Below are 25,103 nucleotides of genomic sequence, written 5' to 3'. Positions count from 1 at the left end.
CTGAACATTTTTAGATGAATTACGTAACTTTCATAGTATCTCTATAGATAAGTGGCCTGCTGTATTGTGTTCTCAGAAAATATTTTTTTCCTTTCATTTCTTTTTCTTTTTCTTTTTTTTTTGAGACAAGAATCTCTCTCTGCCACTCAGGCTGGAGTGCAGTGGCTCAATTTCCGCTCACTGCAACCTCCACTTCCTGGGTTCAAACAGTTCTCATGCCTCAGACTCCCAAATAGCTGGGATTACAGATGTGCATCACCATGCCCAGCTAATTTTTGTATTTTTAGAAGAAATGGGGTTTCGCTATGTTGGCTAGGCTGGTCTCAAACTTCTTGGCTCAAGCAGTCTGCCCACCTCAGCCTCCTGAAGTACTGGGATTATAGATGTGAGGCACTGTGCCTGGTCAGAGAACATTTCTTAAATAGACAAAACATTTTAGGCAGAGTCAGAGCATTTTAGAGATATTTCTGAAAGAGAATAGTTACCTGTTCAATGGGCAAATGCAACACAGAGTCAAAGATAATGCTGTGCTCAGAACTCATGATTTCTTCAGGATTTTAGGGTATTTAGATTTTAAACCACAATTCCAAGGTCAGTATTTATGTAAAGTATTTATGAAAATAAAAGCCATATTTAAATTTAAATTTAATATACTTTAATTCACATAAAATATTTTGAGGTTGTTATAGAATAAAAAAATTTAGAGTTTTCTAGCTATATATTCAATATCAGCATATTTTTTGCATATTTGAAAATTGAGATTCTATCTTGTACCGTTTAAATAGCCTGTTTAACTTAAAATTAACTGCAAAAGAAATAAACAAAAACTGAGTTTTTGTAAAGAATATTAAATTGAGTAATTTAACTTATCCCACCCATTAAGTTAAGCAATGATCCCAGGATAAAGAGAGAGAATGATGAGTAAAATGAACCCTACACTGCAATGTCTCCAGATAGCTGTATGAGTAAAAGCTTACCATCTCAGCTCTCTGGGTCTTTATTTTCTTATTTTAAAAAAAGACGTTAAGGTCCACATTAAAGTCAGGTATAATTGGTAAAGTTTAAAACTACTAGTCTCTTTTATTTCATGAACACTGCCAGGCCTTGGAAATTAGTGATAAAACTTGATTCACTGTGAGAAACGGTCAAAAAATAATAAAAAAATAGCATTTTATTTTAAAGTTAAAGAATAATAAAATAAAAATAAAAACTTGTTTGAGATACTTTTCTAGAAATGGAACATTTTAAAATGAAAATAGGATCCAAACATATCATAAGTATTTACTTTTGGGTATTTGATATATAGGCTTGTTATAAGATTGTGACTCAGCTGAAGTGGTTTTAGTTTATACAGATTTTTGAGAGAAGAAAGTACACCTTTTTGCTCTACATGTTTTCTCTGGAAATATCTTCTCATTGTATTGTACCAATTTTGTCTCGATTCTCTAAGAATCTTTTTAGTCTTTTAGGACAGAGGAAATAGGTATTGAGAGACATTTCTCTTCAATCTATGGATCTCTTCTGTTTCTGCACATTCACTGAGCAGAGTACTGATAGCTTTTATTGGGGGCTATCTTTTTCAAAGAAATCTGTTTAGCAAACAGCCTAGGAAGATAGAAATAGTGCTTCCATTAGGACAGATGGCACATTTCTTTGCTGTCCAAGATAATTAAGATAATCCCTCTAGGGAAAAAGTTTGGGCATATTTGATTGTAGCTCCTTTTAAAGATTGGAATTTCGTAAGCTCAGGTTTTCTTGTCCTGTAATGCAACTCAGAGTATGTGCACTTGGTTTTCCTTTCATTGGCCTTTAGGAATTAGAGCTTGAGGAACCAGTACAAAATATGGTACTCTGTCTATGCTATTGTTGTGAGTAGTAAACTGTTCTTTGTTTCTGATCTAGGAGTGTCATGACTTCTGCCAGGATTATCTGATGCTAGCTTACCAGATACCACTAACACATCCTATTGATAAAACAAAGCTGAGTTTATTGCTTATTGTGGTAAGGGAGAACACCTAAAAAGATCTTTGGTAGGGTCTTAGAGAGGTCAAAATTTGAGAATTTGAAGTTTGGTTTAAGTTGGATCTTTCAGTGGTGGCGATGAGGCTTGATTAGGGTTGGGTAGGTATCATGATAAAACAGTTTAGGTTTGGTGGAAACAGTAAGATTTTGAAAACTGCTGAAGAGTTGATGGGTCTTTCCAGAAGGTCTGTAATGAACAATCACATTATATTTCTGCTATCTCCTAGAAAACTTTTGAAAACTGCCAAAAGAGTTGATGGGTCTTTCCAGAAGGTCTGTAATGAACAATCATATTATATTTCTGCTACCTCCTAGAATAGCAGTTATGCTAATTAAGACAGTGGACTGGTAAAGTCATGTTAATATACCTAGAAAGCTGTGTGTGTGAATGTATTAGTTTTCTAGGGCTGCTATAACAAAGCATTGTAAACTGGGTGGCTTAATATAACAAATTTATTCTTTCACAGTTTTGGAGGTTAGCAGTCTGAAACCAAGGTGTTGGCAGGGCCACACGCTCTCTGAAGGCTCTAGGTAAGAATCCTTTCCTTCTTCTTTTAGCTTATGGTGGATGCCAGAAATCCTTGGTGTTTCTTGACTTTTGGTAGCATAACTCCAATCTCTACCTCAGTATTCACATGACATCTTCCCTCTGTGTGTGTTTGTGTTCAAATGTCCTTCTTATAAGGATTCCAGTCATGTATTAGGGTCCATCCTAATCCAGAATGACATTATACCAACTTGATTATATCTGCAAAGACCCTATTTCCAGCAGTTATACATTTTGGGAGGACATTTATTCAACTCAGTATAGGGGACATGTAGTTTCAGTCTTCAGTGTCCAAACTGTATGTAGATACAGTGTTTGCTCTCAGTGTCCATGAAACTATGGCAGACTGATGTTAGCTTGCATGTAGGGTAAAATCTTAGGTTCTTCAGCGTTCTTGACAACAGCATGGTATAGTACAAAGAAAACCAGTCTGGAAGTCAGAGTACCTTAGTTCTGCTCTGTTAATAACTAGCTTAAGAAAGTTACTGTCTTCTTCAGCTATTAGTTTGTTACTGATACACCAGGAGTTCAGTCTAGGTGCTGCTGCTTGCTGCATAGAAAGCCAATCACTGAGACAATGAGTATTGCCAAGGAAGATGGCTTTAATCAGGTGCAGCAGCTGAGAAGATGGGAGCTCGGTCTCAATTCCATCTCCCTGACTGACTAAAACCAGGGTTTATATAGCAGGGAAGACATAGATTATAACAATGTATAAGAAAACAGGAACTTGGGAGGGGCAAGGAAGCAATAATGGTGAATGAGGGGTCTGGCATCTGGTGGGGTGATCTGGTTTCAGTTCTTTGATACTTTTTGTGCCAAAAGAACTGTCTGTGGGACTATTGGGTTGGTTTCAGTTTTCTCATAGATAAAATTTGAGGCCTGAGGAAGAGAAGAGTAAACCAAATGATCTTTAAGACATTTCTAGTTCTCAGATTCTAAAGTTTTATAATTGTTGAGTGCCTGCTACATACCGTATTAATATTAGTTGGAGTCACAAAAAGGGAATAGAAAATGCTTTAAGTGCCAATCAGATAGCCTCTAACTTGTGAATGTAGCTTGCGTAAATTAATTTGTTTTGTTTATTTGGGTGAAGCTAATTAATGAAGACATTAGGTAAACATGATGTTTGCCCTGATCTCTCTGACTTACCATTTTGTTTTTCAACTTGAATAGTGTATTTGGAAGAAGAGCATTCTTCAGGTCACTTAAAGTTAGAAAAATGCTGCACTCTCAGGCTGAGTTCACAAAATGAAATAACCTTTCCTAAAGTGAATATGAGAATGTGGTTCCCCTTCCCCCTTCATTGCCTACATTTGTCTGTCATGTCATTCTTGTGGTCAAGAGATTTTAGAAAAATTCTTACTAGAAAATGGTAATAGTACTGTGAGGTGGAGCATGGTGTTAGAATTCTAGGTGTAAGTGATTCATGTGCTATTGAATTTTCTTTGTGTTTTAAATAGGTCACTCTAGTATTGTGTTTGAATTCTTTGTTTGAATCATGTTGAAAATATGTAATAATTACTTCACAGAGATATTGTGGGCACTAAAAAATTCTTTGGTACTACCAAAACCCCCTGTGGTCGTGTATGTGCTTGTTCTTTGAAGTTACAAATGAACAATGACTACATATTGATGATAAGTATAAATACAGGTTGAATCAATGTTTTTAGATCTGGACAAAAGTTACTGAAGTAGGAGAAAAGAGGGATTTTTATTCATTCCATATGGAAGAAATTCAAAACCATATACCAGGGGGAGATAGGATTGTCTCACCACTTAAGGACCTTCCTGTATGTAGCCCTTCCATTACACACAAATTGTACTGTTTTCATAGTGGATATTTGGGCAATTCAGAGACTCTCACTAGATGTTGTAACAATGGTAATGTATTTAATTAATTTTAGAAGATACATTAGAATATGGAATTAGCAGTAACACTCCAGCAATACCTGAAATAAAATGTATTAAAATGGACAGAATATAGAAATTAGACATTATAATTACAATAATAAAAAGATATACCTCTATCATATTTCTATTCACATTTCTATTCTAGTCAATTAAAAGAGTAGGAGAATTTTTTATCTTTCTTTCTTTATTAATTTTTTTGAGACAGGGCCTCACTCTATTGCCCAGGCTGGAGTGCATTGGCTCAGTCATGGCTCACTGCAGCCTTGACCTCCTTGGCTCAGGTGATTCTCCCACCTCAGCCTCCTGAGTTGCTGCAATTGCAGGTGCACACCACCATGCCTGGCTAATTTTTTGCATTTTTTGTAGAGATGGAGTTTTGCCATGTTGCCCAGGCTGATCCTGAACTCCTGTGCTCAAGCAATTCCCCACCTCAGCCTCCCAAAGTGCTGGGATTACAGGAGTGAGCCACCATGCCTGGCTAATATATTTTCTTAATGTTAAAGAAAAGAATGTTAAGGAGTTACTCAGAAAGTAACTTGATGATTGTTGGGAAGATTTTCTTTTTTTCTTCATTCCTGGGGCTATGGTGGCTGATCATCCAAGCTTGGATTAAACTCTGTTCCTTGTACTTTTCCTTCTCATTTTAGGTTTTGGAGTTGGTATCATATTACCAAGAAAATAAGTTTCCTCCAACTTATAAGAAATATTTTCTAGTTTCAGAGAATTATGAGTTGGTAAAGATCGAAAAATATGGTATGGATGTGTTTGAATTACTCACTTTTATGATGTGTAGTCTTCACTTTCCATGTTGTGTTTTGTTGGACTCAAAGATGCTTGAGAAGTTAGAGAGATTCTCCCTGGCTCCCCCAGCCATCCCTGCAGCCCCACAGGGGAAAAAAGGAAACAAAGGAGGAAAACAGTGTTGAACACATATTTTTTCTTAAGCACCTATACTGGATTAATGTATTACTGTGAAAGTTGTTTAATTGGAGTTTTTTTAAAATAGATTTTATTTCTTGGGACAGTTTTAGGTTTACAGAGAAATCGTAATTTCTTAGAGTTCCCAAATATCTCCCCCTTTTATCTTACAATCTGTAATGATCGCTTATTATTTCCAGGATTTTGTTGGTCAGTACTTTGGGATTTTTTTTTTTTTTTTTACATAGATGATCATGTCATCTGCAAACAGAGAGTTTTATTTCTTTCTCCCCAATTTGTGTACCTTTTATGTCCTTTTCTTGTCTTACTGCATTAGCTAGGATGTCCAGTATGATGTTGAATAGGAGTGGTAAGAAGGGAAGTCTGCCTTGTTCCTGATCCTACGGGGAAAGGATCTGGTTTCTCACCATTAGGTATGGTGTTTGCTGTAAGTTTTTTGTAAATTTTATTTATCAAGTGGAGGAAATCCTCCTCTATTTCTAGTTTGCTGAGAACATGTAATTATTAATTGATGTAGAATTTTATCAAATACTTTTAATGCATCTATTGATATGAGCTGATTGTATGATTTTTTTTCTGTTTCCTGGATTACATTAATTGACTTTTAGATGTTGAATCTACCTTGCATACTTGGAATATACTCTACTTGGTTGTGGTGTATAATGTGATTTGCTGAGATTTTTGAGAACATTTGCCTCTGTGTTCATGAAAGATACTGTTCTGTAATTTTCCTTTCTTGTAAGGCTGTTGCCTGGGCTTATGATCGGGGTAATGTTGGCCTCTGAGAATGAGTTAGAAGTGCTCATTCTGCTTCTACAGATTGTAGAATATTGGTATCATCTGTTCCTTAAATATTTGATAGAATTCACGAATGAATTATCTTGAGTGTGGTGCTTTCTGTTTTGGAAGATTATTAATTATTTATTCAGTGTTTAAAAATTGATTTAGGCTTATTCAGATTATTTGTTTCTTCTTGTGTGAATTTTGGTAGATTGTGTCTTTTAAGGGATTGGTCCATTTCACCTAAGTTATCAAATTTAAGGGCATAGAACCAACTTTGAGTCTTGTTGATTTTCTTTGTTTTCCTGTTTTCAATTTTGCTCTGATTTTTATTATTTTCTTCTGCTTCCTTTGGATTTAATTTGTTCATTTTCTAGTTTCCTAAATTAAAAGCTGAGACAATTAATTTTACCTTTCTTCTTTTTTAACATATACATTCAGTGCTAAAAATTAATCTCTTAGTCCTGCTTTGCTGCATCTCACATTTATTTACTTACTTATTTATGAAATGGGGTCTCATTATGTTGCCCAGGCTGGTCTAGAGCTCCTAGCCTCAAGTGATCCTCCTGCCTTAGCCTCCCAAAGTGCCGGGATTACATGCATGAGCCATTGTGCATGGCCATAAATTTTGGTGTTTTGTTTTCATGTACACTTACTTTAAAATATTTTATAATTTCTCAAGACTATTTTTTTGACCTATGAGTTATTTGTAAGTGAACTGTTTAAACATCTCCAAATATTTTGAGATTTTCCAGCTATGTTTTTGTTTAATTTAACTAGTTTAATTCCATTGTGGTGTGTCTGTTTGTATGGTGTCTATTCTTTAAAATTTGTTAAGGTATATTTTGTAGTCTCTCTTTGTGAAATGTTTCCTGTGGATTTGAGAAGAATGTGTATACTGCTGTTGCTGGATGAAGTGTTCTATAAATGTCAATTAGATCCAGTTGATTGATGGTGTCATCGGTTCTATGATACCTTCCTGATTTTCTGCTTCTGTCAATTACTGATAGAGGGTTGTTGAAGCTCCAACTATAATATTGAATTCATGTGTTTCTCCTTGTAGTTCTGTCAGTTTTTATTATACCTTATGTATTTTGACACTGTTGTTAGGTACATACATGTAAAGATAATTATGTCTTCTTGGTGAATAATAACAGATTGACCATCTGTTATTATGTAATGCCCCTCTATCACTGATAATTTTTCTTGGCCCGAAGCTTGCTCTTTCTGAAATTTTTATAGCCATTCCAGGTTTCTTTTGATTAGGTTTAGCATAGCCTATCTTTCTCCATCCCTTTACTTTTAATCTGTCTTCATCTTTATATTTAGAGTGGGATTTTTGTAGACATCATATAGTAGGGTCTTGTTGTTTGATTTACTCTTGACAGCATGTGTCTTTTAACTGATGTATTTAGACCACAGATGTTTAAAGTAATTATTGATATAGTTGGATTAATGTCTACTGTATTTATAACTGTTTTCTACTCATTGTCCTTGTTCTTTCTTGTCTTTCACTTTGTCGCTGCCTTCTTCATTGTAATTGAGCATTTTATGTAATTCCATTTTGTCTCCTGTTTTAAAATATGAATTATACTTAATTTAAAATTATCTTTTAGGCTGAGCATGGTGGCTCACGTCTGTAATCCCAGCACTTTGGGAGGCCAAGGCGGGTGGATCACCTGAGGTCAGGAGTTCGAGACTAGCCTGGCCAACATGGTGAAACCCTGTCTCTACTAAAAATACAAAAGTTAGCCAGGTGTGCTGGCGCACGCCTGTAATCCCAGCTACTCAGGGGGCTGAGGCAGGAGAATTTCTTGAACCCAGCAGGTGGAGGTTGCAGTGAGCCAAGATTGCACTATTGCACCCTAGTCTGGGTGACAAAGCAAGACTCTGTCTCAAAAAAAAAAAAGAATAAAATAAAATTATTTTTTAGTGGTTGCCCCAGAGTTTGCAATAATTACACAGTTAAACTAATCCAAGTTCACTTTTTAAATAACACTATACCACTTCATGGGTAGTGCAAATACCTTACAACATAATATTGTCAGTTCCATTTTCCCATTCCTTATAACATTACTTTTATTTGTTGTACTTTTCCATAATTTACAGTCACTAAATATATTGTTGCTATTATTATTTTGAACAAATTGTTATCTGTTAGATGAATTAAGGATCAGAAAAACAAAAGATTTAGTTTTACCTTTTTTCTTCTCTACACTCTTCCTTTCTTTTTGTAATCCATATTTCTGATCTATATAATTTTCCTTCTTTCTGAATAACTTCTGTTAACATTTCTTGCAAGTCATGTTTATTGGGTTTTATTTCTCCCAGTTTTTATTTGAGAAAGTCTTTATTTCTTCACTTTTGGAGCATAATTTTGCTGGGATTCTATAAGCATTCTAGTTTTTATTTTATTTTATTTTATTTTATTTTATTTTATTTTATTTTATTTTTTTAACAGTCCAGAGGTCCTATTTTATTTTATTTTTTTGAGATGGAGTCTCATTCTTTTACCCAGGCTGGAGTGCAGTGGCACGATCTTGGCTCACTGCAACCACCGCCTCCCGGGTTCAAGTGATTCTCCTGCCTCAGCCTCCTAAGTAGCTAGGACTACAGGTGCACGCCACCATGCCTGGCTAATATTTTGTATTTCTTTTCTTTTTTTTTTGAGACAGAGTCTCGCACTGTCACCCGGGCTGGAGTGCAGTGGTGTGATCTTGGCTCACTGCAACCTCCAACTCCCGGGTTCAAGTGATTCTCCTGCCTCAGCCTCCTGAGTAGCTGGAATTACAGGCGCCCACCACCACACCCAGCTAATTTTTTGTATTTTTAGTAGAGACGGGGTTTCACTGTGTTGACCAGGCTGGTCTCAAACTCCTGACCTCATGGTCTGCCGGCCTCAGCCTCCCAAAGTGCTGGGATTACAGATGTGAGCCCGTGCCCAGCCAGTCTAGAGGTCTTTTATTTTTTTTAACACCTGTTATGCTATGAATTCATAAGGAATAGGTTCCAGCAGCTCAGGCTCCTTCCCATTGGTTCTCACAAAGTGTGCTGCTCTGGATGGAGCAGGCTGGTGCTTCAGTAGAACCCAGGTACCTTTCTCTTTGGCTTCTTTGTTTTTCCAATCATTTTCCTTTATGTGTTTCAGGAAGCTATCTTGGCTCTTAGAGTGCTTAATGTGCTAAATACGCACATTAATTCTCTTGGCAAGATTCTTGCCCTTGACTTGTTTGTTTACAAGTTGTTTACAATACCAACAGCATGCTGAGTAACGTGTTTGTTTACAACTTGTTTACAGTACCAACAGCATGCTGGGTAACACTGCAGACTCTTCCAGTTTTGCCATGACAACACTCGCGGAGCATTCCTTTTTGAACAGTACCCATTCCCTTGATGTCTACAATATCACCTTTCTTATAGATTCGCATACATGTGGCCAAAGGAACAACTCCGTGTTTACTAAAAGGCCTAGAGAACATATATTGGGTGCCTCTCTTCTTTCCCTTTGTGTTCGTCCTTTTGGCGAATTACTGGAAGATGGCGGTTCCGGCCGAAAGGTTGGATTTTTTTTTTTTTGACACTAAATATTTCACTTCACTCTTTTTGCTTGCATGGTTTCTGAAGAGAAAGTTTGATCTAATTCTTATCTTTATTTCTCTGTGGATAAGATGTTTTGTATGTGTGTTGATTTTTTTCTTTAACTCCTGCTTCTTTCGAGATATCTTATTGGTCTTAAAGTTAATAAGGAAAAAGCTAAAGTTTTGCTTTTGATTTAGTTTTCTCTTTGTCTTATTTTCTGCGGCTTCACTATCATTCGTCTATGTAAATATTTTGGTATTTATCTTGCTTGGTGTTCTCTGAACTTCCAGGTTTGGTGTTTCTTACTAAAGACATTCTTTCCTGTTACAGTGTTATTGATTTTTACACTCCCCTTCCTCACCTCCCCCCTTCACTGTTTTTTCCTTCTCTTTGCTCTTCCTTTCTTTCCACAGGATCTCACTCTGTCACCCTGGCTGGAGTGCAGTAGTGGCGTGATCATAACTCGCTGCAGCCTTGAACTCCTAGGCTCAAGTGATTCTCCCTCCTCAGCTTCTCAGGTAGCCAGGACTACAGGTGTGTGCCACCATGCCAGGCAATTAAAAAAAAAATTGTAGAAACAGGGTCTCCAATGTTGCCCAGGCCGGTCTTAGAAAAAAGGACTTAGCTGGGCATGGTGGTGGCATGCACCTGTAGTCCTACCTGCTTGGGAAGCTGTGGCAGGAAGATTGCTTGTGCCTAGGAGTTCAAGGCTACAGTGAGCTGTGGATCACCACTGTACTCCAGATTGAGTAGCAGTGAGACGCTGTCTCAAAACATATATATGTATATAAAAATTCCTGGTGATAATTTGATAATTCCTGGTAAAAATTCCTGCCACATCTGACTCTGTTTTCGAGGCTTGCTTTGTGTCTTCAGATTGTAGTTTTTGCCTTTATAGTGCCTCATAATTTTTTTTAATAGCCAGACAGAATGTATCAGGTAAAAGGAACTGAGGTAAATAGGCCTTTAGTGTGAGGTTTTATGTTTCTCTGTTTAGAAGTCAGGCTGTGTTTAGTGTTTGTTCTGGCTGTGGTATCAGAGGCAAATGTTACTGGATCTTTAAGGTGTTGCTTTTCTGGCTAGAAACCTCTGTGGCCGGTGGCGCCTTTGCCCGAGTTCTTGTCCTGTGTCCAGGAAGAATTATGTATGCAGACAAGTGGAGGGTGAGCAAGACGAAGAGAAGCTTTATTGAGTGTTAGAACAGCTCAGAGGAGAGCTGCAGAGGGCAGCCCCTCTCTGTAGGCAGGTTGTCTCATCCAGTGTTCAGCTCTCAGCAGAGAGGAGGCCCTGGAGTGAGTGTCTCCTCTCTGCAGGCAGGTCCTTGACTTCCCAGCTCTCAGCAGAGAGGATAGCTCCTCTCTGCAGCTGGTCATTTGGCTGTCTCTCTGTCCTCTGCCCTGCTCTGGCTGATCCCGGGGCTTTTATGGACCTCAGTGGGGAGGAAGTGTGTGTCAGTTGGTACATCGGTGGCCATGGGTGGGCTGGAAAAGGCACCACAAGCCCCCACTGCAGTCTGCGGGTCTGGCAGCCCGGTCCCCAACCTTCAGGCCCTCCCTGGCCTGAAGGTGGGGTCTATCTGGGGACCTGCCCCCTTCCACCCAGGAGCCTGTCTGCCTCCTGCCACTTTCCATGGTTCCCAGGCTGCTTGTGCCAACGGGCAGCTGCCCGCCAGCATGGAGCAGCTCTCCACCTCAGCTTCCCCAGAGGGGGCCTAGGCGGCAGGGCCTGAGCATGCACATATCCTGTTGGGCTGTGATGGTGTCCAGGCTTGGCTCCAACCCCGCTCTGAGAATCTGCCAGATTGGAGCCGGTGCGGGAAGTGGCAGCGGGAACAGACATTTCCGAGCCTGCAAGGGGGGCCTTCCCAAGCCCCCAAGAGCACACGGAGGCCTGGGTCCACAACCCTGACTTGGGTAGCTGCAGCTGTATGGGGTTGGCGGACAGGGCTCCTGCCTGTTTCCAGTCCCCAAGTGCACATGGAGGCCTGGGTCTACCACCCAGGCTTGGGTGGCTTGGGCTGCTGCCTGCCCCTGGTTCCCATTGGCACTGTGGAGCATGCAGCCCTGGCTCCGCCCCCTTTCAGCCTGAGGCAGGGGCTCCAGATCCTTGCTGGGCCTGGGCTGGGATCCGGGGCAAGGGTGACATCGCCGGGAGCTACCCCAGTTGCCTTGGCGCTTCAGTGGCCCAGGCAGAGCAGATAACTGTCCGGCCTGGCTGTTGGGAGTGGCAGGCTTAGCAGTCGCCTGACGTGGGGTGGACTCTGGGGATGTAGCCCTGGGCAGCCCTGCACAGAGCCTCCTCCTGAGGCCCAGGAGCCTGGCACCTTCAGTGGGGTGGGCGCAGTGGCTGTGTCACTGGCCGGTCCCTGAAGTGGGCACCGCTCCTACTTCCTGCCTCAGGCCCCTGAAGCTCAGCCTCAGCTCTGCATCGGTCCCCTCCCTGCTTGACTGTGCTGCACTGAGGGCAGCGGGCTGTTGAGGGAGTGGGTCTGTACTCCTCTCCCTGTGCCCTCCATGTACCAGAAAGCCACCGCCATCACTATTAGAGGCTAAAATTTCTTCTAGTGTCCTTTTATCTGCCCTGTTGTCTTTGGGTTTTTGTAAAGAATCCTTAAATGGGGTCTGAGGCTTGCAGGTTTTTAAGTTGTAATCCTGTGTTGTACAAGAGCTGTATTGATGTGGTGGTAAGGGTAGAGGGTTGAGGGGGAAAGTGCTATAGTCCTGTAATTAGATCTCAGGACTATAGAACTTTCCCCCTCATCCCTCTGCCCTCTACCAACTGTGAGCCTGAGTTGGGTATCTGTCTCTTTTTCCCTGTCAAAGGATAGATGGGGCTGGAGTTGGGTATTTCCCTTCCCTCCCGTTGGTTAGGCACTGTAAAACCCTAGTAAGTTAGGCAATCTAAAAGCCCAGTTGGTTAGGTTCTGGTAAAATAGTTTCCTTTTCTGGAATACCTTTTAAGAGAAACAAAGTTCCTGGTATATTTCAAAATGGTTTTCTTCTTCCCCTGCTGCAAGCAGGAGGGGATTTTTTCACATCTTTACCGTAAGAACCTGGTAGGGTTCCTGGAGGTAAAACTCAGGAAAGTATGGGGACCCCTATAAGACTGGTCCCCTTGCAGTTTTTAACTCTCAAGCTAGTCCACAGTTACTGTTTCAAGTGTTCCTACTGACGCTGGCTTCAGTTGAGAGCTTGTATTCCTGGACTTCTGCTTCCCGCACACTGTGATTTTCTATCTGCCTGTCTGTCTCTCCAGGTTTTAGAGCAGCAGTTTGCCCTCTGACCTCAATTCTCTGATGACTCTAAGAAGAGTTGTTGATTATCAGTTTTTTTTTTACCCCCAGCTTTTTTTCTTGTTGTGAGGTTGGGAGTGATGAATTAAAAGCTCTTTACAACCATACTTAAGGTTATTTTTTGACCATTTTTGATGCTTTTGTAACTAGTCGAAAGACTTATTACAGTATCCTTTATCTCATTTGGCAGTATTGTTCATTAAGAATTTTATTTCTTTCTGACATCAGGTCTGCACATTTTGGGGATAATATATTCTAAATTGCAAGAAAGATTAAAAAACTCCTCCAGAGGGAAGTTGATCATAGGACTGATTCTTATTATTGATGAATTGACTGCCTTGTCTTGTTTTGTGTTGCTATATAGGAATACCTGAGGCTAGGTAATTTATAAAGAGTTTGATTTACCGCACAGTTCTGCAGGCTGTACAAGAAGTATGGCACCAGGATCAGCTTCTAGTGAGGGCCTTAGGCTACTTCCACTAATAGCAGAAGGCAAAGAGGTGCCAGCTTGTGCACAAAGTGAGAGAGGAGAAAAGGGTGGGAGGAGGGGCCCTGGCTCTTTTTAACAACCAGCTCTTGGGGGAACAAATAGAGTGAGACCTCAAGCATGCCTGAGGAAGAGCATTAATTTATTCTTGAGGGTTCTGACCCCTCCCCACCATGCCCAACAACGTCTCCCATTAGGCCCCACCACCAACATTGAGATCAAATTTCAACAGGAGGGACAGTCATCTAAGTGATAGCATAGACTCAGGCTATTTTACTATTCTGTTTTCAAGTATAGATTGAGGGCAACAGCAGCCTTTGTTTTCTATGTCGAGGGCCAAAGATTATTTTTATATTCTTATACTGTAAAAAAAAAAATTTTATAGCCTTTTTGGGTGTAGGGTCATGTCAGGCTTTACTAATTGCACTTCTGATAAGTATACTGATGATGCTAAGGATGGTTATTAAAGCCCTATGCTGATACTTTGGATTTATGGAACCAATTAATTTGATGACTCATTTACATTGAATTTCTTAATTAGTAGATTGCCCACTAATTATTTTTAGGAGCACAGAATAAGGTAATGTTAATTCTTACTTTTTTTGTGATATGGTAAAAAGCTTAGTTCATATAATGAATTTAGTGTTCAAATATCTTAGTAGAAATTGAAGTAGAAAAAGACATTGTTGTAAATTAAATGTAAGATATAATTTTATTTTCTTTAGAAAACTTTACATTGAAAAGATCACATTATAGATAATTTAGACAACTTATTTATAACTTTTATTTATTATTATTATTGAATGTAAAAGAATTACACACAGTCCCATGATCTTAACATAACTGTGATTACCATGTTGGTATATGTGCCTTTTAGTCCTTTTTCATAGACAATTTTTTTTTTAACCAAGTTGTAATAATAATTTCTTTTCAAATTTGTGCCTTTTTTCAGTTAACAGTGTAAATGTTTCCCATTTCTAACAATGTTTTCTCATTGAGTGAGGTACTGTTAGCTTGGTCAGACCGATAGTTTATTGTACGTATTGCTGTAATATCTTTGTGCATTTAGCTTTTCCATGTTTATACCATATCTTTGGATTTTCAGAAGTCTGTCTCTCTCTCTCTGTTTCTCTTTTTGTCTGTCTTTTCTATCTCTCACCTTCATTTGGGGAGCATTTTGTGTTCTCTTTCAAAGGGCTAATTTTTATTGGATCTTGAAAAACGGGATTAGAAATTTTTGGTTACTTATATAATTAGAAAACAATGCTTTTGGACTTACATTGCCACAGCGGTTTACACAGTTTTATTCCAAAAAATTGTAGTTTTGTGACTAGGTGATAAAAATGATCTCCTATATGTGCCAAACTTGGTATTCTAGACACTCTTACTTAGGATGTAAATTGACTGTAGTCCAATAATTTAATATCTTATGTTTAATTCTTGTAATATTTTACTCACAAATTGAACTTTTCCTTACCAATTTAATGTTTGTAGGCTTAATTGGGCGTCATTGTCAGGATTATTAGACTTGTCTGCGTTCTTCTGACTTCTCCCTAAACTAATGTTTAGAACTGAATTGGGTCCAGCAATTTAAGTGGAAAATCAGTATGATTAGAGACTTCTAGAAACTTCTGGTGTCACTGAGATGGTGAATTTGATGATTCTGACCCTACTTGCTCATCTGTAAAAGCTGTTAGAGGATTGTTTTAAGCGTTTCTATTCTATACAGGTGTATGTGCACCATGTAATACCACTCAGCCATAAAAAAAACGAAATAACATTTTTGCAGCAATTTTGATGAAGCCATTATTCTAAGTGAAGTAACTCAGGAATACAAAACCGAATACTGTATATTCTTACAAGGGGAGCTAAGCAGTGGGTGCGCAAAGGCATACAGAATAGTAAAATAGACTTTGGAGACTGAGACACGGGGAGGATAGGAAGAAGATAAGGGATAAAAAACGATATATTGAGTACAACATATGCTACTTTGGTGATGGGTGTAGTAAAATCTCAGACTTCACCACTATACATTTCATCCATGTAACCTAAAACCACTTGTACTCCAAAAGCTATTGAAATAAAAAAGATACTAAAAAAAAAAAAGCCAGGCAGGGTGGCTCACGCCTGTAATCCCAGCACTTTGGGAGGCTGAGGCGGGTGGATCACTTGAGGTCAGGAGTTCGGGACCAGCCTGACCAACATGGTGAAACTCTGTCTCTACTAAAAAAAATAAAATAAAAAATGAAAAGCCAGGCGTGCTGTCTCACGCCTGTAATCCCAGCTACTCAGGGGGCTGAGGTGAGTGAATTGCTTGAACCTGGGAGGCAGAGGTTGCAGTGAGCCGAGATTGTGTCACTGCACTCTAGCCTGTGCAACAGAGCAAAACTCTGTCTCAAAAATAAATAAATAAATAAAAGAGAGTTTCTATTGTACTTAATCTTCTAGCCTTATTATTTCTTAGAGATTTTATAAATGCATATAGCTTTTTTACTCTTGTCATCTTCAAGTTATTTGCCAAGATTGAAAAATAACCATCTTTCTCCTAATACCTTGGTGAGCCTGAGAGAAGAAAATATTACACAGTTCATTTTATTGTAAAAGTAGTAAAATATCTCAACTGATATTCATCCTTCGTTTTTGTGGATTTGTTCAGGGAAGATAAGATTTATTGTTTATTTTTATTTTGCTGTATTGCCAGGCTAGTCTGGAACTTCTGAGCTCAAGCAGTCCTCCTGCCTCAGCCTTCCAAAGTGTTGGGATTATAGGCGTGAGCCACCGCACCTGGCTGGAAGACAGGATTTTTTGGGAAAGTAAATATCACTTAAGAATATCTACTAGTATGGGCTGGGCACGGTGGCTCACACTTGTAATCCCAGCACTTTGGGAGGCCGAGGCGGGCGGATCACGAGGTCAGGAGATTGAGACCACGGTGAAACCCCGTCTCTACTAAAAATACAAAAAAATTAGCCGGGCATGGTGGCGGGCGCCTATAGTCCCATCTACTCGGAGAGGCTGAGGCAGGAGAATGGTGTGAACCCGGGAGGCGGAGCTTGCAGTGAGCCGAGATTGCGCCACTGCACTCCAGCCTGGGCGACAGAGCCAGACTCCATCTCAAAAAAAAAAAAAAAAAGAATATCTACTAGTATGGGATTTAAAGTTATGCATACAAGGATGCTCACATATTTCTTTGTATCTTGTTCCCAGTCTTTCCCCCAATCTTGTCTCACTTTTTCCTCAAGAAGCGTAGTTAACAACTACTATGAATTTGGAATACAAAATGATAATGACCCTGCCTTTAGGAAACTGACAATTTGGAAGGTGAACTAGAAATATAAGTTAATAATTACAGTACAGGAAGTCCCCTAATTTCCTCTATGATAACATGTCTCCCAAAATGTGATTGAAAATAAAAATTCCACATGTCATAGGCGTAGGAGGTATTTGGGTGTTTGTATGGAGAGTCATTTCACAGAGCTAAAATTTATTATTATAAAATACTCAATTCTAGTTCCTGGGCATGTTATCTCCTTCGGAATTAGAAATATCAGTTGCTGCATAATGTTAAAAGTGTCAGGATGATGCCTGTAATCCCAGCACTTTCGAAGGTAGAGGCAGAGCATTGCTTGAGGCCAGGATTTTGAGACCAGCCTGGGCAACATAGTGAGACCCTGTCTCTACCAAAAAATTTAAAAAATTTAGCCAGGCATGGTGGTGTGTGCATGTAGTCCTAGGTACTTAGGAGGCTGAGGCAGAGGATCACTTGAGCTCAGGTATTTGAGGCTGCAGTGAGCTATGTTAGAGCCACTGCACTCCAGCCTCCGCAACAGAGTGAGACCTTGTCTGGGGGCGGGTAAAAAGTGTAAGGATGGGATTTCTAGGCATATTTGGGGCTGAGGAAATCAGGCTTGGGCCCAACCTCCTTGTAGGGGATGAGGTGGCAACCTCTGGAATTTGAGGCCTGCTACTGGGATTGTAGGTATAGGAAGTTGAGAGGGAAAGGGTCTTTCTCACCCTGCTGTGGTAGTAAGAGCTTGGTGCTTAATGGGTGCCTTTTACTCGTTTGATCACCTAGGATTTCTGCTTAGAACCCAGCAATACTTGTAGGCCTGCACTGTCCCGAGAGAGAAATCAGAGACTTTTGGTGACAAGTCAAGGGTAAGAGACGAGATAAGAGAACACCTACACTATAGGATATTAGAACTACAACTCCAATTACTCCTTCACTCTCATCTTTTTCCCTCTCCCAGCTTCCAAGTATATGTGACTAGTGCTTTGTCCGGAGCAGGACTGGAGGATGGGATAGGAAGAATTATTTCTTTTTCATCGTAGATCAGGATAGTGTCATGTCCCCCTAAACTTCAGGGAGGCCTGGCTTCATACCTCTTCTTCAAATTTCCTAGCATTGTACAATGACAAAGCTTCATGCAGTAACTCAAAATCATTGTTAATAAGGTGTTATCTAAAAGATTGAATTTGATGTTCTGAAATTAGTGTGAGGATGTCAGTCTGTTAATGTGTGAAATGTTTTGAGCTGTGTGAAACTCAATTTTGCTTAGTGTGGTAAGTACAACTGAAGTAGGTGTAAAAGTCAGTAGTAGCACACAGAAAGGAGTAATGAATTGTGTCTAGAGGATCAGGAAAGATCTCACAAAGGAGAGGATCCTTGAATTCTTTGTTCAAGTGGTAGATTTAAAGAAGTAGATTTTTTTTTTTTTTGAGACAGGGTTTTGCTGTAGGTCTCCCAGGCTGGAGTACAGTGGCGCTATCATAGCTCACTGCAGTCCCTAAACTTCTGGGCTCAAGCGTAGAAATAGATCTGATAGTGGAAGTCTCTGCCCAATAACACTGGGATCTTGGAACCTCACTCATTTCAGAAATGTCTCTGGTCTGAATACATTATACGGGACTAAGCTCTTCTAAATATCTTTATCCCTTAATTCTTTATGCATAAACTTCAGCAACTTCTAAGCTACCATTAGGAAGTTTTCACTATAAATTATATACTGGATGATTGAATTTTTAAAATTAGATTTATTCCAAATATAAGTCAACCTAAATGTAAAGTTTTTCTCTACTTAAATATAAGCTTTTTTGGCACTCTTGAAGATTCTGAGTATTTCTGTGGACAGTTATGGCCATCAGGGTGTTTGTTGGAATTCTGGAATTGCCCTAGAGAGCACATAAGCTGTGGAGTAAAGCAGGTGTGTGGTCTGACTCCTGACTTGGTCAATTAAGATCTGTGCAACCTTGAATAGTAACTTCGATGCTAATTTTCCACATCTGTAAAATATGGATTAAAAATGCAGAGTCTTCAACACAGTGCCTGGCATGAAGTAATGGCTCAATAAATGTTAATTGTTACTATTGTTAACTAAATAAGAGTTCCCTAGGTCTCTGGCTTCGAACATATAGATGTTGGAGACTATGAATACCTTGGGGCCACCTTGAGCTAAGACTAGATGCTCAGGAACACCTTTTTGATTAGTCATTTATTCATTGAGCATATATTTTTGCGTTGTTTAAACTTTAGCAAAATACCTAAGTCAGTCAATTTTATTTCTATACATATATTTCTATATAGAGGAGATTTCCTATAGGATGACCTGTTCTGGGTGTGTCTGTCTGACCCGCAGCTAATCAAGTAACTACAGCTTTGCTAAATTTTTTTGAAAAACCCTAATACTGTAAAACAGTAGTACAGAGGAAATAAGCTGTTGGTCAACTTCTAAATTCTGGCATGGGTTAGATTTGCCTAAGAGCAAATCATATAGCAAGAGTTGATGAGAGAACTTTTCTCATAGCTTCTAGCCTGGGTAAGTTTGTCTCACTTGGTGTCAAGTCAGAGGAATCTGAACTATAGAACCAAATTGTAGGGAAAGATGACTAAGGATTTGCGATGTCTTTTTTTTTTTTTTTTTACCCCCCTGGAAGGAGTTCTAGCTGTAAAAAGCATCATGGTTTAAAAGTTATGAGGCATCAGTGAAGGCAGCAGAAAAGTCAGAAACTAATATAGCCAAGTCTAGATTGTATCTATTATATACTTTTTAATCAGAAGATTCTAGGTTCTAGAACCAGGTCTGTAAAATGTTGAGAGCCCTCTAAGTAAACTCCATTATAGTCATTTAATTGATTTCTCTTTGTCTTTGTTCTTGGACATACTCTTCTTTAAAGAGAGTATTCCCCCCTCTACCCCAGATAGTAACTATCTTTGAGGTTTTGAGAACAATAGTATTCTTGTGCTTTAGGTTCTGTGTTGCTGACTTGAGGGAATTTGATACACAGGAGTCCCCAAGGCCCCCCCAGTGGATATCTGAAACCATGGATAGTACTGAACCCTATATATACAGGTCAGGCATCCCAAATCTGAAATCCAAAACGTTCCAAAATCTGAAACTGACGTGACACTCTAAAGAAATGCTCACTGGAGCATTTTGGATTTGTGGATTTGAGATGCTCGACTGGTAAGTATAACACAAATACCCCCAATAGGAAAAACTCCCTATTCCCATTAGTTTTTACTTGATATTCTGAATTCTTGAGTGTGATTTTTTTTTTCTTATTTGGGGATAGCTCTTATTTTTATGAGAGAAATTAATGGGAAATGTTGAGATGATAACTAGAAATTGTCTTTGCAGTGTTAAATTTTTAGTTGGGAGGCTACTAGGCTGGGTGGCTCTAGCTGTTTAAGTTCCTATCTAAGCGAACCAAAGCCCAACTTAGAAAGTGAAAGGAAACTAGATATTTTGCCAACTAGAAACCACCTAAGTAATCTCGTAGTGTGTTTCCACTCTGACCAATGAGATATGTTTTCTTTGTCTTCCTTCTGTGTTCAGCCTATAAAGCTTGCAGCCCACACTGCTGCGAATGAAGCTCTTCAAACCTCTTATGGTTCAGAGTGCTGCCTAATTGATGAATCATTCTTTGTGCAGATAAATTCTTTTATTTTGTCTGTTTTGCTTTAAACAACAAAGGAACATAAAGTCTGTTAATTGATTGTATGAATATAACAGTGAAAATTCCCTGTAAGGCTTTGGTTATCAGTATTTTAGGAATACTTTTTAAAACATCCCCTTTAGCTTTTAATGTGTTTTGGTTAGACAAGATGATGTATGTGTCAGTATAATGCCAGGCTCACAAAAGTTGCTAACTAAATGTTAGTTCCTTCAATACATATATTCATTCCCTGGGACATGGTTCCAAAAGTAGATTATCATAAGAATTATGTGAGAAGCTTTGAAAAACTACAGATGTCGATGGCATACATTAATATATGGCATCTATATCAATACATGTATGTAAATGTACGCAAACAATTTTATCTACTTTTTCCTTAACATTAACTCCTTCGGATTGAATGGTTGGCCCAAATGATTTAATTATTTTTGAGGTTGTTGATTCATAGAAACAAATCCCCTGCAGAAAGATTGTACCAATTTACACAGTTACCTTTTCCTCACATTTTCTCTAACACTGGGTATTCTTGAGCTTTTAGTATTTCTCACTTGGTGGAAAGGATCTCTTAGTTTGTTGGGATCTCTTTGATTATGAGTGAGATTCAGCATTTTCCATAATTTACTGATGTCTGCGTTTCTTCCTCCCTCCCTCCCTTTCTTCTTTCCTTTCTCCTTCTCCTACTTCTGCTTTCTCCCGTCCTGTCCTCCCTTTCCCCTGCTGTCCCTCTTTCTTCCCCTTCTATCCCCCTCCCCTCCTGTTTTTCCTTCTTTGCTTGTTTTTGATCTCTGTTCTTTCACATATGAAGATTCTATTTTGACCAGCAATAAGTTGAATTATGGGGCTAGAAGATAAGGACTAAAAACAAGAATTGGTGTCCAGAAAGGTGAGGCAATTTTGATTACTGTGCCTGTTGCAAATATGAGCAAGATGTTAAATGTATCATAGATCTGCAAAGTTCTTTTTATACGTGTTTTTTATCTATTGTCTCATTAATGTTATCTTTGAGAAATGGTTCTTTTCAGTTTGAGAATGAGGGAATTGGATTTAAAATTTTCTTATATGAAGAAACCAAATATTTTGCTACTATCATTTGGAAGCTTCTTATTATGGTTGGTTCTGGGTGGTATTGGAATCAGTTTGAAATGATACCATTAATGACCACATGTTTGGATTTCCTGACTATGGGTAAATGTGATTAGAACAGAAATCCCTTAATAATAGGGATTCTTTATCTTTGTGTCCCTAGTGCCTCATAGTATCTGGCCCTAATTAGGAGCTTTAGAAGTGCTTATTGACTGTGATTGCTTTTTTATCTAAATCTGCCCTTTCTATCCCATCATTATGATAACATCCATCTTGGTAGTAGTAAAACTGTTGCAAACTGCAGAAATGAACTGTGATTTTTTTTTTTTTTTTTAAGACAGGGTCTCACTCTGTCACCCAGGCTAGAGTGCAGTGGCATGAACATCTTAATAGCTCACTGCAGCCTCGACCTCCCCAGGCTCAGGTCATGCCCCCACCTCAGCCACCAGAGTAGCTGGGACTACAGGTGCACTCCATCATGCCCAACTAATTTTTGTATTTTTTGTAGAGACAGGTTTCATCATGTTGCCCAGGCTGATCTCATCTCCTGGGCTCAAGGGATCTGCCTACCTTGGCCTCCCAAAGTATTGGGATTACAGGTGTCAGCCACTGTGCCTGGCACAAATAACTTTTTCAGACACCACTTTTGATTCTTTTGGGTATGTATCCAGAAGTGGAATCACTGGTATCATACTGTAATTCTATTATTTTTTTTGTGTGTGTGATGGAGTCTCACTCTGTCACTCAGGCTGGAGTGTAGTGGTACTATCTCGGCCACTGCAACCACTGCCTTCTGGGTTCAAGAAGGTTCTGCCCCAAGGTTCACTGCTACCTCAGCCTTCCAAGTAGCTGGGATTACAGGCGTGTACCACCACACTGGCTAATTTTTTTTTGTATTTTTAATAGAGGTGGGGTTTCACCATGTTGGCTAGGCTGGTCTTGAACTGCTGACCTCAAGTGATCTGCCTGCCTTGGCCTTCCAAAGTGCTAGAATTATAGGCATGACCATCGTTTTCAGCCTCTGTAATTCTTTTTTAAATTTTTTTGAGGAGACATCATACTGTTTTCCACAGTGGCTACACCATTTTACATTTCCATCAGCACTGCACAGGGTTCTAATTTCAGCACATTCTTACCAACACTGATTTTCTGCTTTTTTTTTTTTTTTAAATCATCATCTTAATGGGTGTGAAGTGGTATCTCATTGTGGTTTTGATTTGCATTTTTTAAATGGTAAGTGATGTTGAGCATCTTTTCTTATGCTTATTGTTCATTTGCATATTTTCTTTGGAGAAATACCTATTTAAGTCCTTTGCCCACTTTTGAATCAGATTTTTTGTTGTTGAGTTTTAGGGATACTTTTTAAAGATACTAATCACATGAACTCCGTTTTAAGTGATTTATAATTCCGTAACATATACTTTCTTTTTTTCTGATCGACTTCTATGTAGTTTGTATTCTAGCGGGTCAATGGAGTGTGATTTTTTTTTTTAAAACAGCTTTGCTGAGGTATGATTGGCATACAAAATACTGCACACATCTGAAATGAACAATTTGATTAGTTTTGACATATGTATACATCTGTGAATCCATCACCACAATTAAGATAGTAAACATACTCATTACCTCCACAGATTTCTTCTTGCTGCCCTGGAATCTTTTCCCCCACTACTACCCATCCTTCCTTGTCTCCAGGAAAATCCTGAATTGCTTTTGGTCACTATAAATTTAGTGCATTTTCTAAAGTTTTTTTTAAAAATGGAACTTATAGTATATACATTTGAGCAGGGGCTGTCCATTCCTGTGTTTATTTATCATTTGTATATTTTCTTTGGTAAAATAGCTGTTCAAATATTTTGTTCATTATTTAAATTGGGTTGTTTGTTTTCTTAGTATTGAGTTTTGAGAGCGGTTTATATTCTCGATCAAAGTTGTTTATAAGATACGTGCTTCGCAGATGTATTTTTCCTGGACTGTTGCTTGTCTTTTCTTTCTCTTAATAGTATCTTTTGAAGAGCACACATTTTTAATTATGATGAAATTTGTTTGTTCTCATATGGATTGTGTTTATCTATCAGTTTGTTCTCATATGGATTGTATTTTTGTTTATGTATCTAAGATATATTTGCCTAATCCAAGGGCATAGAAGTTCTCTCCTGGAAGTTTCATGGTTTTGTATTTAGACCTATGATGCATTTTGAGTTAATTTTTTTATATGGAATAAAAATTGCATAGAAATTCTTTTTTTGGGGGTAGAGACATGCAGTTATTTCAGCATCATTTACCGAAGTGGTTTGTCCTTTTGACTTTTGTCAAAAATCATTTGACTGTATATGCGTGGGTTTATTTCTGACTCTTAGTTTGTTCCACTGACCTCTTTGTCTTTCTTTCTTTCTTTTTTTGTCTCTCATACCAGCTCAATTTTAATTTTAAAGTGACAAATGTACAGGTGGAATAAAATTTTAAGCAACACCCTCCAAATTCCTCTTACATGACAAGAAGAAGCTGAATGTAATTTTGCTCTATAACCAACTAAACAGTAGCTCAGGATAGACATAAAACCAATTTTTCCAACTAAGCCTTTGTGAAAATCAATTTATAAATGGACCACAACTCCAGGATGTTGTTTCTGTGCTGTGATTTCTTTGTCTTTCTTGTGCCACTACCATGCTGACTACTATGGCTTTATAAGTCGTGAAATCGGGTCACGTTAACCCATACAACGTCTTGTTCCTTTTCAGAGCAATTTTGGCTATTGTGCTGGTTACCAATCTGTTGTCTTTCAGCTCCAAATGCATCCTTTCTGCCTGCTCTGTGAAAATAGATCAGGCCCTTTAAATATTTTTCTCTTGTCAACTGACAATGTTAAGTTTTGCCAGTACAGAGTGCTGGAGAAACACTGCAGAGAAGTTTTGCTTGTTCGTTTCTGTGTACTTGCTTAGTGGACTGTAGCAACACACTCAGCTTCTCCAGCGTCAACCCATATTGGCTTTCCCACACTACAGTTTCTGTAGGGTGCATGTTTTCACCATTATCAGCCTTCTGCAGTGCTCAGAGGGCAGCAGTACCCAGCAACCAGTGACTCGAGGCCAGCAACTTCTTTTACTTCCCCCTCAGTTGGATTTGTAACAGATTATCTTTTGGTGGGACACTTGTGTGTGAAGAGATTTTACTAGCACCCTAAAGAATGGATTTCTGGCAAGTTCCACAAGGTAGACTTCCAGTAAGTTCTGCTGGTTCAGCACTACAGCAACTTCTCTGCTATTCAGTGAGAGGACTGTGTTCTCTCCAACAAGGTCTGGATCTCAGCCCTGGGATGGTTTAGGGTTGGAGGAAGCTCTTGCCTTGGTGTTCTGTGTCAGCCTAGGGAGCATTGGCTACTCTTAGAGTTCTCTTTATTTCTCATTAGTTAATTGGCTGTTTCTCCAACCCCATGTTAAATAGTTAGTGATCCTTTTTATTAAGCTTTCACTTTTTAAATTACTGTGTGGCTTTTCTCTCTGGAA

The 25,103-nt window shown here is 38.9% G+C and overlaps 1 protein-coding gene and 1 long non-coding RNA gene across 52 annotated transcripts in view; one reads left to right on the top strand and one right to left on the bottom strand.

Moving 5' to 3' along the window:
- Positions 1 to 9,480, bottom strand: part of LOC129487761 (uncharacterized) — a 57,741-nt gene extending 48,261 nt beyond the window's left edge. The window contains exons 1-3 of one of the 2 annotated variants that reach the window (XR_010122100.1): positions 9,296 to 9,480; positions 5,259 to 5,356; positions 3,137 to 3,448 (exon numbers count right to left, since the gene is read on the bottom strand). This is a non-coding gene — a long non-coding RNA (uncharacterized lncRNA). Of the gene's footprint in view, positions 1 to 3,136; positions 3,449 to 5,258; positions 5,357 to 9,295 lie in introns of those variants that run through there. The other variant, XR_008659456.2, reaches the window with a different exon arrangement.
- The window catches only part of FUT8 (fucosyltransferase 8), a 464,407-nt gene that overhangs the window by 182,816 nt on the left and 256,488 nt on the right, over positions 1 to 25,103 (top strand). For 42 of the 50 annotated variants that reach the window (XM_063644492.1, XM_063644471.1, XM_063644475.1 and 39 more), the window contains one exon: positions 2,490 to 2,553. The exons of 6 other annotated variants lie outside the window; for them this stretch is intronic. The gene's annotated coding sequence lies outside the window, so the exon portion shown is untranslated. Of the gene's footprint in view, positions 1 to 2,489; positions 2,624 to 21,319; positions 21,398 to 25,103 lie in introns of all 50 variants that reach the window. 2 more of the 50 variants (XM_063644489.1, XM_063644491.1) reach the window with 2 other exon arrangements.

Source organism: Symphalangus syndactylus, chromosome 8 (genome assembly GCF_028878055.3).
Source record: "Symphalangus syndactylus isolate Jambi chromosome 8, NHGRI_mSymSyn1-v2.1_pri, whole genome shotgun sequence".
NCBI classification, from domain to species: domain Eukaryota; kingdom Metazoa; phylum Chordata; class Mammalia; order Primates; family Hylobatidae; genus Symphalangus; species Symphalangus syndactylus.
Note: the sequence above shows the minus strand (reverse complement) of the source record. Positions and strands in the feature narration are given on the sequence as shown.